Raw genomic sequence first — 14,800 nt, 5'->3', positions numbered from 1 at the left:
CATTTTAGTGACACTGAACCATTCATGACAGTCAGTAAAATAAATGATTTAATTACTTTAGACCTTTTCAGTCAGGAATATAAGTAAGCATTTTGTGTCATGTGGCACACCACTTTCAAGATGTGGGTGGCCAATGGGCCTTTCAGATTCCACTGCAAGTCTCTTTCACACTAGGAGCTAGAAACTTAACTTTTGATATGAAAGCCAAAGGCTGATATTTAGCCTATAGAAAGTGGAGATACATATCTTCCCCGGAACACTCGCTACATCTTCAAACGACGCTTGTAGTGGTGTCTCAACTCCATGCTGGTCGCCAACATCCTTGAAGGATGGGACTGTACAGCTAATGAGTCTGCTGCCAGACTGGTAATTCCACAACTGAGAAAGCCCAAAGAGCTTGAATATATTATATTCTCAATTAAATAATGATTCCCTGCTGGGAATTTAATTTCTTAAATTCATTTTCGTCAAACACTTAGTTCCAATTTGTAAGATGATTGATAGTATACAACATTACTTGATATATATTGTAAGTAGGTTTCTTGCAGTTGTTGTGGCCTTTAGTCTGATTTACTTAAATAATTATTTTCTTGTTCTGTAATGCTGCATGACTGATGTTTATATTATGGCCTGTTAACACTTTGGCCCATACTGTTGTGGAAGGTTTTGCTCATTTTAAAATGTAGTTATCTTTATCATTGGACTATGGTAGCAATTCACATGTCAATACACAACACGCACAGTAGGCTATTTCACATGTGCAACAGGGAGTTGTATTTGTACTGTCCTTCATCACGGTTGACAAAAAACTACAAATTTGTGACTCAGTCAAGTTCTTCTCTCCGGTACAGACATTAATTAAATATGAACGTGTCTGATTCTATTATCAAATGTGTGGCATCTATTTCTGTAACCAGTACACACAAAATATAATTTTTCAAAACAGTTGATTCGACCTGTCTTTGCAGCGAGGTCTTCAATTGATCATTACGTTTTTGGAAAGAAGGCACTGATATCTCCTAATACATATTCCATCTGAATTCAGAACAACTCAAAAGAAAGTTTTATGGAATGGAATGGTTCATTAAATTTAACGTAATTACGCCAACTTGCAAGTGATGCAAATTGAAATGTTGAGAACAAAAATGTGTAGACCTAAATTTTTGAAATTGTATAAGAAGTTAAAAATACCTCAAGATTATTCCACTTTTCCAGACCATTTCTCCTTGTAAATGACATTAGTTAACAAAACAAATGGTTAATATTCTAGTTCTGAAGGCTAGTAGCTTGATCATTTTCTACAAAATTAAAAGGAATTAGTTGGCCACATGCCATCGAATGTGGAATAAACTAGTTGTATTTTCACTAATTGAAAGGAATCCTTGAGTTGTCGTGTATATGCATAACCATTTCACTTCCTGGAAATTTGTGGCTGACCATATTTAGACCATAATAAACTGTGGTAAAAGTGTGAAGCGCTCAGGATGGTTTTGTGTTAGCCTAGAGGATGTGTAATCGCATCCTGTGTAATTGTAGGAATACTCTGGAACCAAAGCAGTGGCAAGGGGACTAATAATGTTGAACAGGTAGTTGTTTGACTTTCATATTGTTCAGAAATCATTGCATATATCTCTTGATATTGCATATATTGTCAACATTGTGTGAATGTTCTCTTGCCGTGGTGTCCTACAGTTTTGGAACAGTCCAGGTTTTGTGTGTCATTTGGTCATATTTTTAAGCTACACTAGCTGGTATACCCGTGCTTCACTTCAGTGTTCTACGTTGTATACCAAATTCTAGGTTATATAGTGTACACGTTGTGGGTAAGATTGTATTAAATTGCATAGCTCTTAACGTTACGCAGAAATGCGACGGGGAAGTCGCCATACGTCTTTTATCATGTGAAGACTCGGTTAGGGAATTTTCATATAATGGCAGACTGTCCTGCCTACTATCTGTCACAATCGAGTTGGGAAGTTTTCATTGCAATGGCAGACATATGCTCTCCATGTGCCTTTTTACATCTTCAGAAAGTCTTTGTGGTTTTCCGAACTGAAATCAACATAGATCATTACAATGACCTCGGTAGGAATGTCGCGATTAAAAGCAATGTTAGGATATGAAATACTTTTTCAAATGAAAAACCACACATTATCTCACTTCTAACGAAAAGTACTACACTGGCAGTCTAACAGTGCAAAGTTCCAGAGCTGGAATAACCGGGACGCAGGCAGCTGTGAACACTCCCTTGCCATTATTCCTTTGCTGTGCCCACTGTTAATTCCAATTAGCGCCTCAGAGTAGGGATCGAATAGCTGGAATACCATGATATAGTGTTACGTACTGGTAACCGGAAAATTTATGAACCAGATGAACGGCACTGTAAAGAATGAAGTTATCCTATTCACCAGCTACTTCCCGCCAGTGTTCGGGTAGTGTGCAGCTGTAATCTCATCTATCTTGGAGATGAGTGGCAGCAGAAGAGAGAAAGCGCATCACAACAAACAATGGTCAATATAATGTTATTCTTGATCAGTTTTAGGAACTTTCGATATTGTAGGCCTTCACATTTAGTTTTCTTCCAAATCTGTGATATTACGGCATCTAATATAAAGGGAGTCCTCCTTTCTTTCAGACTCCCTCTTGCCTCATCCTTCAAGTGATCATTCCTTTGACTTCTTCTCATTTTTATAATCATCTTTATAATTTTCCTTGTCGATATGGACCGGAGACCATTCAAGCTTTCCACCTGAAATCAGTCGCGACAAAAACCATCACCAGTTAACACAATTGAACAATATTTCCATGTTGGCGTTGATATGGACTAGGCAAAAAAAGCGTAAATTCATGTAAGTTCATGAGTTCCCTTTTCCTAGTCGACCCCCTATGGGCGAGGGGGGCCGTATATTAACACCCACGGTATCCCTTGCCTGTTGTAAGAGGCTACTTAAAGGGGCCCCAGGGAGGCTCTGAACTTGAAAGCGTGGGTTGGGGACAACAGGGTCGTTGTTGTATCCTGGCATTGCTTCCACTTACTTCTGCCAGGCATCTTGCTTCCATCTCTCCTATCTGACCTCCTTTGGTCAACTCTTGTTCCTTTCTAACCCCAACATTATTACTTCAGAGGCCTAGGGAGTCTTTCATTTTCACTCCCTTCGTGGCCCTTGTCTTTCTTAGGCCAATACCTTTTTGAAGTATCGGGCTCTTCCAATATTTTCTTTCTGAATTGTGTTATATAGAGGATTGTCTTCAGAGGGAGGAACACTAGGCAACCATGATCACCATCACTACTCTTTTCATTGCCGGTACATTGTTAGCTGTTAATTTATTGTTGCTACCTAATGTTGTTTATACCTTTGTTATCTTTCATACTTACTTAAACTTATTAGTGTAAAATGGCCCTCTGTAGGCTGTATCTAATAATTAAATAAATCAATAAATAAAAAAGAATTTAATACTCTATAACATTTTTATGCAGTATTCATCAATAGGACCACTAACACAAATATTTGAGAATTAAATTTTAGGCCTACCTCTAACCTAACATTTCACTCAGAGTGAATAAAATAATTTATAGCCTACATGAGTTATAAGCATCTCTCTTTAGGACAAAATGAGAAATGACCATTGATTCATGGTGTGGGTTACTGTAGTCACATCCTAGTTCGTGAACCATGGGCAACGTCTGAGTGGCCTAGTAAGTGGTCCTGAGAGTTGGAATACAGAATGGGAGTGGGCGTCTCAGACATATTCTGAGTCATGACCCTCCTTGTGCTCGGGCGGTGAGGACTGTACAATCCCCTGGTCGTCCCTAACCTGTTACAGGAGAGGACTATGTGTAAGTAAGGGTAGCATCCTGCTTCACAGCTCAGAACATTCTAAACAAGCCTCGGACCTATGGGAGTAAGGGAGTCCCACTCCCATTTGACAGGTGAGGGACTCCTTGGAAAACACTTGGCGAATGAAATGGAATTTGATGGGCATTTACCCATTTTAATGGGGCTTATGGATGAAAGTAGAACTGGCTGAGTCAGCAAAGAGGATGCATCTGGATGTGTTAGGAGTAAATGATATTCGGGTAAGAGGAGATAACAAGGAAGAGATAGGAGATTATGAAGTGTACTTGGTGGGTGTTGAAAAGGGAAGGGCAGAGTGTGGTGCAGGGCTGTTCATCAGGAATACTATTGCATGTAACATAGTTTCTGTTAGGCACGTAAATGAGCGAATGATGTGGGTAGATTTGGCAGTTGGAGGAATTAGGATGGGAATTGCCTCGGTGTATTCACCATGTTGGGGTGCACATGAGGATGAAGTTTGCAAGATTTATGAAGCATTGAGTGACATAGTCCTGGTCAACAGCAAGGATAGAATAGTGCTAATGGGCGATTTTAATGCAAGAGTTGGAAATAGAACTGAACGATTCAAAAGGGTGATTGGTAAATGTGGGGAAGATATGGAAGTGTTTGCTGGACTTCTGTCCTAGTATGGGTTTAGGAGTTACAAATAGATTCTTCAAGCAGAAGGCTACTACACTGCTATATATGGAAGGGTAGGGGTACCAATCCATAATAGACTATATCTTAACCAACTTCAAATTCAGGAAATCTGTTATGAATATACAGGTTTTCTGTGTATTTTTTGATGATGCAGACCTTTATCTGATCTGTAGTGAACTAAGCATCTCCAGGACTAGGATAGGGAAAATGAAATGTCTGCAAGTGAATAAAGGTAGAGAATCTCCAGAAAGAGGAAATTGGACAGAAGTACATTGATATGATTAGTCAGTTTTTAACAGTGAACAGTAAGCAGGTTCAGGATATAGCAAGAGAATGGGTGGAATACAGGGATGCTGTAGTAGAAACAAGGGAATGCCTAGGAACACTGTGTGTAAAGATGGTGTAATGATGAAGTGCGAGCAGCTTGTGAACATAAAGAGAAGGCTTATCAGAAATGGCTTCAAACAAGGGCTGATGCAGAGAATTGTACACAGATGAAAGAAACAGAGCAAAACAAAGGTAGTTGTTGAATCCAAAAAAGTCGTGGGAGGATTTTGGTAATAATGTGGAAAGGCTTGGTCAAGCAGGAGGGGAATCCTTTCTGGTCAGTAATAAAGAATCTTAGGAAGGGAGGGAAAAAGGAAGTGAACAGTGTTTTGGGTAATTTAGGTGAACCCATAATAGGTCCCAGGGAATCATTGGACAGGTGTAGGGAATATTTTGAAAATTTTCTCAACGTAAAACGAAGTCGTCCTGGTGGTGTCGCGAACAACATACCTCATGGGGAGGAGGAGAGCAGTGTTGATGAAATTATGCTTGAAGAAGCGGAAAGAATGGTAAATAAACTCCAGTAATAAAGCAGCAGGAATGGATTAAATGAGACCTGAAATGGTGAAGTATAGTGGGAAGGCAGGGATGAAATGTCCTCGTAGAGTAATTAGTATGGAGTGTTGGCAAGGTACATTTAGATTGGACAAAAGCAGTAATTGCACCTTTCTATAAGAAAGGGAACAGGAACATTGCTAAAAAGTAATCACCCTTGAACAATTTCATTTTTAATAAACTAACAAAACCAATATAGAAAGGACACAAAATCAACAAAGAAAGAACCAACACATCTCCTATAACAAATGACTGTTAGAAATAGACTGCACAGCTACATACATATGTGCTACATACAAAGTAACTTTCAGATAATACAGAATACAGGAAGTACAGAACAAAACTCTATTAGTGACTCTGAACTACCGGAGGCAAACCCGAGGAACACTAAATCACAGTACATGTTAATTCCAATGTTTATTTTTAACAAAAGGAAAAGGTAATTGCCTCCAAAATTGAAATGTGATTGCTTAGTTGAAGAGCTAAGTCATTTCAATGATTAAATGGCGAATGTGAAATTCGAGGGTATACTCTTGTGCACTAAGGAAAAATTAAATTTAAGTAAAGTTTATGACTGAAAAACAAGAAGAAATAGTGCTTACCCAGAGGCCGGTATCCCATCATGGGATGGACCGCTCGCAAGGCAGGTCCGAGCCAAAAGACACGAATGCAAGCTTCGCTCCCACGAAGGAGCTAGAAGCCGGAAATGGTGCAACTACAGAGTTGACCAATCAGGCAATAGAATTTTACTCCCGACTTCCACATTTACCAATTAAATTTGTTGTTATTCCTACCAGTTAGAGTTCTCTTAGAGATCTTTCTTTTACACAAGACTACGCAACACTAATTTCACCACCAAAAGCGGCACGTGTAAGTACACAATGCCTCATAAGTAGATACATAATTTCAAAACATACAGCTACATGATAATTTAAACACAAAATTTTTCCAAATGTAATTCTTTGTAAGTTCAAAAACCTAATTCTTCCAGAACAATAAATCAGTTTTCAAAGCAATAAGTCCTGGATTCAATTTTTGAAAGGACATATTTTCTACAACATAAATTTTTAAAACAAATTAATTTTCAAAATAAAATTGAAGAGGCTTCCGTCATTTCCCCACTGCTGTCCCAACTCCGGCCACAGTAATCTTTCACCTTTACATGGATCATCTGCTGAAAGGCATAAGGTAGCAGGGAGGAATTCAGTCAGGTGGAAGTGTAGTATGCGGTCTAGCCTTGGTCTTAATGGCAGTTTGTGTTGAAAGCCTGCAGTCTAATATCTTGGAACTTGAAAATAGGTGCAATGAGTATGGTATGAAAATTGGCATTTCAAAGACTAAACTGATGTTGGTAGGTAAGAAATCCAAGAGAATTAAATGTCAGATTTTTGTTGCAAAGCTGGAACAGGTAGATAATTTCAAGTATTCAGGATGTGTATTCTCCCAGGATGGTAATATAGTGAGATTGAATCAAGGTGCTGTAAAACTAATGCACTGAGCTCAGTTTGTGATCAACAGTATTGTGTAAGAAGAAAGTCAGCTCTTGGACGAAGCTATCTTTACATCAGTCTGTTTTCAGACCAACTTTGCTTTACAGGAGTGAAAGCTGGGCGGACTGAAATGTTATTCATATGTTAGAAGCAACAGATATGAAAGTAGGGAGGGTCTCAAAACAAGGAAATAAAGGCTGTAAGGAATGAACGTGATGGATGAAGCTACATGCATAGACCAGTTTTGGTGGTGGGGTCACGGGAGTTGAATGGAGGAGGATAGATTACGTAGGAGAATAATGGACTCCGTTAGGGAGGGTAAGAGAAGTAGAGGGAGACCAAGATGATGGTTAGACTCGGTTTCTAATGATTTAAAGATAGGAGGTACAGAACTAAATGCGGCCACAGCTGTAGTTGCAAATAGAGGATTGTGGCGACGTTCAGTAAATTCACAGGGGCTTGCAGACTAAATGCTGAAAGGCATAACGGTCTATAATTATGTATGTATGTAGATTGTAGTGGCTCATTCCCCGAACTTACATACCAATTTTCTTCAAATTCTCTTCAGTCATTTTCTCGCAATCCGTGTACAGACAGACAGACAGACTTGTTACTGTGGACAGGAACTATACAGAAATACAATTCTTTTTAAATTCTAAGCAATGTACAGACAAAACTCTTATTTTATATACAGTACTCTGAAGTTCATAAAATCACAAATACGAAAAGTCCTCTCAGTTTTAATTACTGCATTGATGGGGTGAAAGTTCCTTCTGGGGATCATTGTAAGTACTTAAGTCTTAATATAAGGAAAGATCTTCATTGGGGTAATCACATAAATATGATTTAAATAAAGGATACGGATCACTGCAGATGGTTATGAGGGTATTTAGGGGTTTTAGTAAGGATGTAAAGGAGAGGGCATATAAGTCTCTGGTAAGACCCCAACTAGGGTATGGTTCCAGTGTATGGGACCCTCGCCAGGATTACTTGATTCAAGAACTGGAAAAAATCCAAAGAAAAGCAGCTTGATTTGTTCTGGGTGATTTCTGACAAAAGAGTAGCGTTACCAAAATGTTGCAAAGTTTGGGCTGGGAAGACTTTGGAGAAAGGAGACAAGCTGCTCGACTAAGTGGTATGTTACAAACCATTATTATCGTCATTATTCCGTATTGAAAATGGCTATATCACTAAGTTTACACAAGGAGTAATTTATTATACCACCTATTCAATACAGTTTATTCCACTATTATGTGGTCAAATGAACATAGAAATTACTATTTTCTAATACTAATTTCTATGCTCATTTGATTGATATTCTGATTGAACCAGAACACCTTGAAGGACTAGAGATAGGACATGTGCATTAGTATGTTCTGATCAAATGATTAGCATCGGAAGCGTGTTAGCCCTCAGGTTCAAGGACCCCATCGATATCTCGGCGCACCACCACCGACAGGTAAAATGTGCCTGTGGCTCTCGTCGCTATAAACCGAAGGTAATGGATGTGACTGAGCAGACGTGCAGGATGCCGTGCAGACGTATGCGAGAACCGTACTGTCAAATGAGTGGGTTTCAATCATTCACTACTGATCGGCATTTAGGGCAGTTGCCCAGGTGGCAGATTCCCTATCTGTTGTTTTCCTAGCCTTTTCTTAAATGATTTCAAAGAAATTGGAAATTTATTGAACATCTTCCTTGGTAAGTTATTCCAATCCCTAACTCATCTTCCTATGAATGAATAATTGCCCCAATTTGTCCTCTTGAATTCCAACTTTATCTTCAAACTAGCTGATGTACTCGTGTTTCACTACGGTATTCTCAGAGAGACTGAATTTTCAGTTAGGAAAACCACAGTCAGCATAGGCCATTACAAAAACGTCAGGCATGTAGGGATTAAAAGCAATGTTATTATATAAAATACTTGATCAAATGAAAAACTGCACATTTTCTCACTTTCAACAAAAAGTACTACATTGCCGATTGAACGGTCCAAAGTTCCAGAGCTGGATTGACCAGGCCGCAGACAGCCATGAACACTTCTGTCATTATTCCGTTAAATATGCACGTTTCTTACTCCAATCAGTGCCTCAGAGTAGGGATTGAAGAGCTGGAATGCTATTGTGTGTTACATATGAATTTCATCCATGAAAATGATGAATAGTATGGGAGATAGTATACTTCCATTTCGGAGACCAGTTTCAATTTAAAACCTTTTTGTTTTTCCTATACTTGTCTTCACACTACTAACACAATTTTCGTAGATAGCTTTTATCACTTGCACTTCCTCTCTGTTAACTTGCTTTTTTCCTCATGTGTCCCATACCAACTGTCTGGGCACACTGTCAAGGAGATTTGGTAATACATTTTTGTAGAACGAATGGATTAATTGTTGGCAATACGTGAACTTAGCGTTAATTACTAAAATAAGTCATGAAAGAGAGACAAGCATTTGTTTTCTCTGTTCCAACGTACGACCTTATGAATACCAGTCCAACACGTTTCCACTACGCACAGCTGTCCATTATAACTATAGATATCAGGTCACCGCAGGCCATGGCCGAGAAACGTGGAACGTGCCTGTCTCTAAAGACAGGTGAAGGGACCCTAAGGGGACTTGCCTTCAAGTGGCCACTAAGTGACATGAAGCAAAATACACTCTCTCAGTGAGAAATATTGAGAAATGAAAACAGCTCTATGAACAGCATCCATTAGATTTATGATGAAGAGCATAAAATGTTTTTCGGCCCACCAAACTGGTATTGATACAGTAGCACACACTGTAACTTGCTCCACACATCTTGTTCAGAGGGAGAGCACCTCTTTAAGATGATATTTGCAAGGTCGGCTTTGCCCAGGTCATCCCAGGATTTCTGTAGCCCATAGGTCATCTAGGGACAGTGTGAAACACTCATTCACAGGTGGTTAAGCAACAATAATTCTGTTGGAATCAGAAACTGTGCATATTTGTGTACCTACAGTAGGTATTGAGGTATCCTTGTCCACAAAGTTGAATGAATGGGTAAAACATTACACCTCAATGATAAATTGACCAATAATTTAGTTGAGATTACACTGGTGGTTATAATTATGGCAAGTGTAATGGAGTGTACTAGTAAACCATCGGAGGATTAATATTTAATATCAACAGTTCATGTTACTCAGTGAACATCAGTAAATCAACAACCAGTACCCCTCACAATGTATTCAGATCATTTGAAATTACCAGTTTCTGAATTGTTCTACCTCCAGGACTTCAAATGGTAATTGTTGGAGAAATCTCCTTCTCAGTATTTGCATCCTCCTGGACTACAAGTAAAGAAAAATGAAGAATCACGTACTGGATGTGTATATCTGTGAGAAAGTAAAATATGTTTGGTTACATACGATTATATTCTTAAAGAAGAATCCACTGAAGAACAAATGAAAGCGAATAGTAAGGAAACATCATTTATTAACCTTTTAATAGTCACCGATGGAGTAATAAATTGCCACAATAACTTGCGTAAATACCAATGTCCAGAATCTCTAGTATATTATTTTCATCAATTACATATGCTCATTCTGCTGAAAACAATCGGAAAACTATAGTTACAATACAATCATATTAACATCACTAAGTTCAGTAACTGAATGGGCACGCACAACTTTGAGAAGTCTTAGACATTTGTTACGGTACTTTTGAAGTGTTGCCTTTTTCGGTTTGTGCAATACAAATGCTGGGCTGGCTCCTTTATATATACGTACCTTAAACAGGACCTAAACCTTCTGGAACATTCTTCAACTACATAAAGCTTTCTGACTTTTGAATATTCTAGGTACTTCTTGAAACACTGACATGCCAAAATATTGGTGACCATTTTAGAAATTCTGTACAAATCAGGAATATTCAGGAACATTCTGAAGGAAGGGAGAACCTTCTGGAACGTTCAGAGTTACCATAGAGCAATCTGGCTATTTTAAGCAATGTGGATAATTTTGAAGAAATGTGGAATGTTCCAGAATATTCTGCACAACACTTCATTCTATATCTGCTATGTTACACAGCCAGATTTTCTAGAAACAGACAAACTCTTAGTAAGGGGTCTTTTGGGTTACTGATATTACAAGAAACAAAAAGATAATGTCCCTTAGTGCAGGCCGAGAAAGCGTTGATCTACAGAAATATTAGTATGTAATTATAATTTGTAAATTGTAGAATTTCATGAATCAATAATTCAATTACTCTCAAATGGCAGTATCAGATAATTGAATTTCATGTAGTACACATTAATTAAGTTATGAAACTGTAACACAGGATTATCTTGTAATGCATTACCAGACCTGTCACTGGTACTCTACACTCGCATTACTTCTTGGTGCAGTCCTGCTTGACACGGCTGATAATGTTGCTCTGAAGATGTCGTCTTTCTAATGAAAGATGTTTTACTCATATCTTGTATATCACACTGCAAGTATACATTCAAGTATTTTTCTCAGAGTAATTAAAGTGCTAACGCTTTGGGTGAAGGACATGTTATATACCCTAACTAACCAATTTTATGTAATTCATCATCTAGCAGAGTTTCCTGCCACTGGCCGGCACTGTTTGGGATACAATCCTCTCCATCCTATTAACAAAGCCTTGCAAACCCTTGGACGTTTGGTCAAGCAGCAATGAAGTATAAAATCAGGCTGATAGCAATATTTTAAGCTCTGTTTCAGATGTGCTGGAGAAGCATCAGTAAGGGAGAAGTTGTGAAGAGTGGCTTCGCTAGGCATCATCCGTTGAAGAGGAAGAAATCGTCATGATGGGATAGGTGAGTCTCTCTCAACTATGTCACACTTCGTTCCAAAGGGAGGATTGTAATTTAAAAAAGTTACATAGCACTGTTCATATCTAGACACTGGTGTTTCTTTTAGTTCAGAAAAGTAGCATTGAAAATAATTTACCTTTTGAGAGAAATATTTAAAAGTAGTTGTAGTTTGGTAAACACACATATTAAGAGTTCTGTGAATCTCTCTCCTTACAGATTGTCCTGAAGGCAGCATTTATACTGCAGCCATATTAAGCTGTCCTCAGAGAAAACACTGACTATGAACTGGTGACTGTGTTGGTAAGTTTTGGACTCTGTCCATGTTGTCATTTATATTCTGTATGAAGTATTGGGATTGCTTTGGTTCTGCTTTCAGGCTGGGATATGGCTAATTTCTGATATTTTACAAATGAAATGTTTCCATTTCTTGCAAGGTATTTGTGTAAGTAGCTTTGAACTTTATCTTCCTTTCGAGCAGAAATATTTGATACTAGTAGTCTGGTAAAGGTACTGTAGATATTGAGTGTTCTGTGAATCTGTCTTTTAGATTGTCCTGAAGGCAGCGTTTATTCCATGTTGAGCTTTCCTCACGACCTCTTAAGTTTTTTAATTTTCATAACTGCCTCCCAATGGAGGTTGCTCCAAATGACTTGGAATAGCCACAATACAGTATTAATTGGACTTTGAATTACGTAAGTTTGAATTAAATGAGTTTCTGTGTAAGAGAAAAAAAAATGAAAATCAACAGCCTGTTTCCAGTCATTTGACCGTGTCAGGAATATATAGGTGTTGTGCGACAGTTCCTTACATTGACAGTATTGTGTATGGAGGTGTAAGTAAATATTTATCGACAAAAATGTGTGTGTAACCTCAGCGTTCTCTTCATTCAGCAATGTTAAGCTGCAATACACGAGTTAGAGGTAATACATTCATACCCTATTTGTTTACAGATATGTGAAAACTTGAAAATGGCTCATTGCTGTAGTATCGACTATCAGTGGAATTATAACACAGAATGTGAAAATACAGGGACCATTTATTTACCGATGGATGAAAGCCGCCGTAGGGTATGGCTTCGTCACATGTCGATGGATTTTTCTAAAGTGAAAAAGCCATTACTAACTTGCACTATGCATGAAACATTTTATGAGTCGTACATAATTAAAGTAGATAGGGGTACGGTTAAAGGATGATTGAAAGAGTTCACTAGAATAATTCCGAAACCTACTGAAAATGCTGTGCACTCCTACATGAAGCCTTTTAAAACCTAAGAGGCACTAGGCCGATGAAACAGGGGCTATTCCCAAACTACGGAGGTGACTCGTATAAGAAAAATTTAAGACATTTAAGACATTTATTACAGAAATTCTGGATTGGCTCAGTTCAAAACAGGCAGAAAGAAAAGATGAATATGGCCAACCCACAAATGAAAGAACGAAATTTAGTATAGAGAGAACTTATGAACACAAAATTTCTTCAATGGAATTAATGCCCGCCTAGCAATTCCAAATGGAAATTCTAAGTTCCCATGGAGTTTTATCTCCCGTATGCAGTTATCAGACTGTGCTTCATAAATAAGCTTCTGATAAGTTCACCTGCATACACCCCAGCGTCAGTGGGTAGGGTCTGACACATCCCACTCTGAAGAGTCTAGTGTCAGACCTAAGACGAAACGCTGGTTAATAGAGCAAACAATAGAGTAAAATATTATATTATTATTGGTCCACCTTTTCAATACAAAATGAAAATTATATAGGGACTAGTTTCGACCTAGTAATAGGTCATCAGCCTGAAGTAAGTCAAAGATCGAAGAAAACATAAACAAAGTAAACACAAGTACAGTCTCTTTAAAGGTACATACCAAGTGGGAAGTTGAGTAGAGATATATTAAAAATAATAACTCATCCAAATTGACGAAGCACTGAGCGGAATTTATGTAAAGTTCGGTGCGCCGTATATTATAAAAGACCACTGTGCACTAAATGATGCAATAAAGAAGAATAGTAGGTTGAATGCTGGCTTCTTCATAGCTGTTGTATAATCGAAGAAGATTACTTCGTGTTTTATAAGGTATTGATAGACGTCAAAATACATGGATGTTGGAAGGCTCTTCAGTTTTTTTGAACATGGCAATAGTTGCGTGTGGAGGCTTAGGAAACCAGAGAAGCGTTATATTATGTTAAAAAATAGAGATCCTTAAAAAAGTCCCGTGCGTTGTATAAATTGTGGAAATGGAAATCGAAAAAACTTGGTTCTTAAGCGATAATGTTGTTCATTCAGAGATCGATTGAAAATAAAGAATCGTAACATAGTCTTCTCAAGATGTTCATAAACCAGAATTAATAGACGATGCGAAGTATGATGCTAGGAGAAAGCTCTTCTGCTTCTGGAATCTTGAAGGACGATGGATGTTTCACGAGGTGGAGCAACATATATAGAGTTAAATAAAGGTGGAAATAAATTCGCAGTTCAATGCGGACCATAAATTTGATTCTGAATAAAAGACAGTAAGATTTATTTTTTTTATTTTTATAAATATGTCAAAAGGAAAACTCAAGCGTGATGTGATGAGCTGAAGAGAGAAACGGAGGTAGGAAAGGATCAAAGGAAATTTTGAGGAGGTGAAGGAAGGAAAATAAGGGTCTGAGTTTTTTTTTTAGCTGAAGAGTGAAACGGAGGTAGGTAAGGATCAACGTTTTTTTTTTTAAGGTGGGGCTGAGGGATGTGGGAATATGGAAGAATGATTAAGAAAAGTGCTAAAAATAGAATGAACAATCGGACCTTTAATATTAGATTTTGATTGTCTGAAAAGTTGAATTAGCAGGTCAAAAAGAATGTTTGATTTTTCGGAAATGTCATTGAGATTGAAATTGGGATTGAAATATTGGTCTAAATTTATAAAGCAATTCTCTGTTATGTTAAGGAGGGGTCCTTTATTCATAATTTTGAGAATTGTCATATCTTGTTTAATGTCAGTAAATTTATGATTACAATCATTCATGTGCTGACCAACTGCAGAAAATTTATTGTGTTTTTGGGCATTGACATGTTCAAGGTATCGTATTTTAAAGTTTCTTCCTGTTTGTCCGATATAAGAAGAATTGCAGCTGTTGCATTTGAACCTATATACACCAGA

General features: G+C 37.9%; 1 protein-coding gene across 2 annotated transcripts in view; it reads left to right on the top strand.

Annotated features, from left to right (window-relative positions):
• The window catches only part of LOC136883554 (uncharacterized), a 211,681-nt gene that overhangs the window by 75,478 nt on the left and 121,403 nt on the right, over window positions 1-14,800 (top strand). Inside the window, exons 3-4 of one of the 2 annotated variants that reach the window (XM_067155931.2) lie at window positions 11,573-11,667; window positions 11,881-11,964. The gene's annotated coding sequence lies outside the window, so the exon portion shown is untranslated. Of the gene's footprint in view, window positions 1-11,572; window positions 11,668-11,880; window positions 11,965-14,800 lie in introns of those variants that run through there. The other variant, XM_068229758.1, reaches the window with a different exon arrangement.

Source organism: Anabrus simplex, chromosome 11 (genome assembly GCF_040414725.1).
Source record: "Anabrus simplex isolate iqAnaSimp1 chromosome 11, ASM4041472v1, whole genome shotgun sequence".
NCBI lineage: Eukaryota > Metazoa > Arthropoda > Insecta > Orthoptera > Tettigoniidae > Anabrus > Anabrus simplex.
The sequence above is the reverse complement of the archived record's forward strand: the minus strand, read 5'-3'. Positions and strand labels throughout refer to the sequence as shown.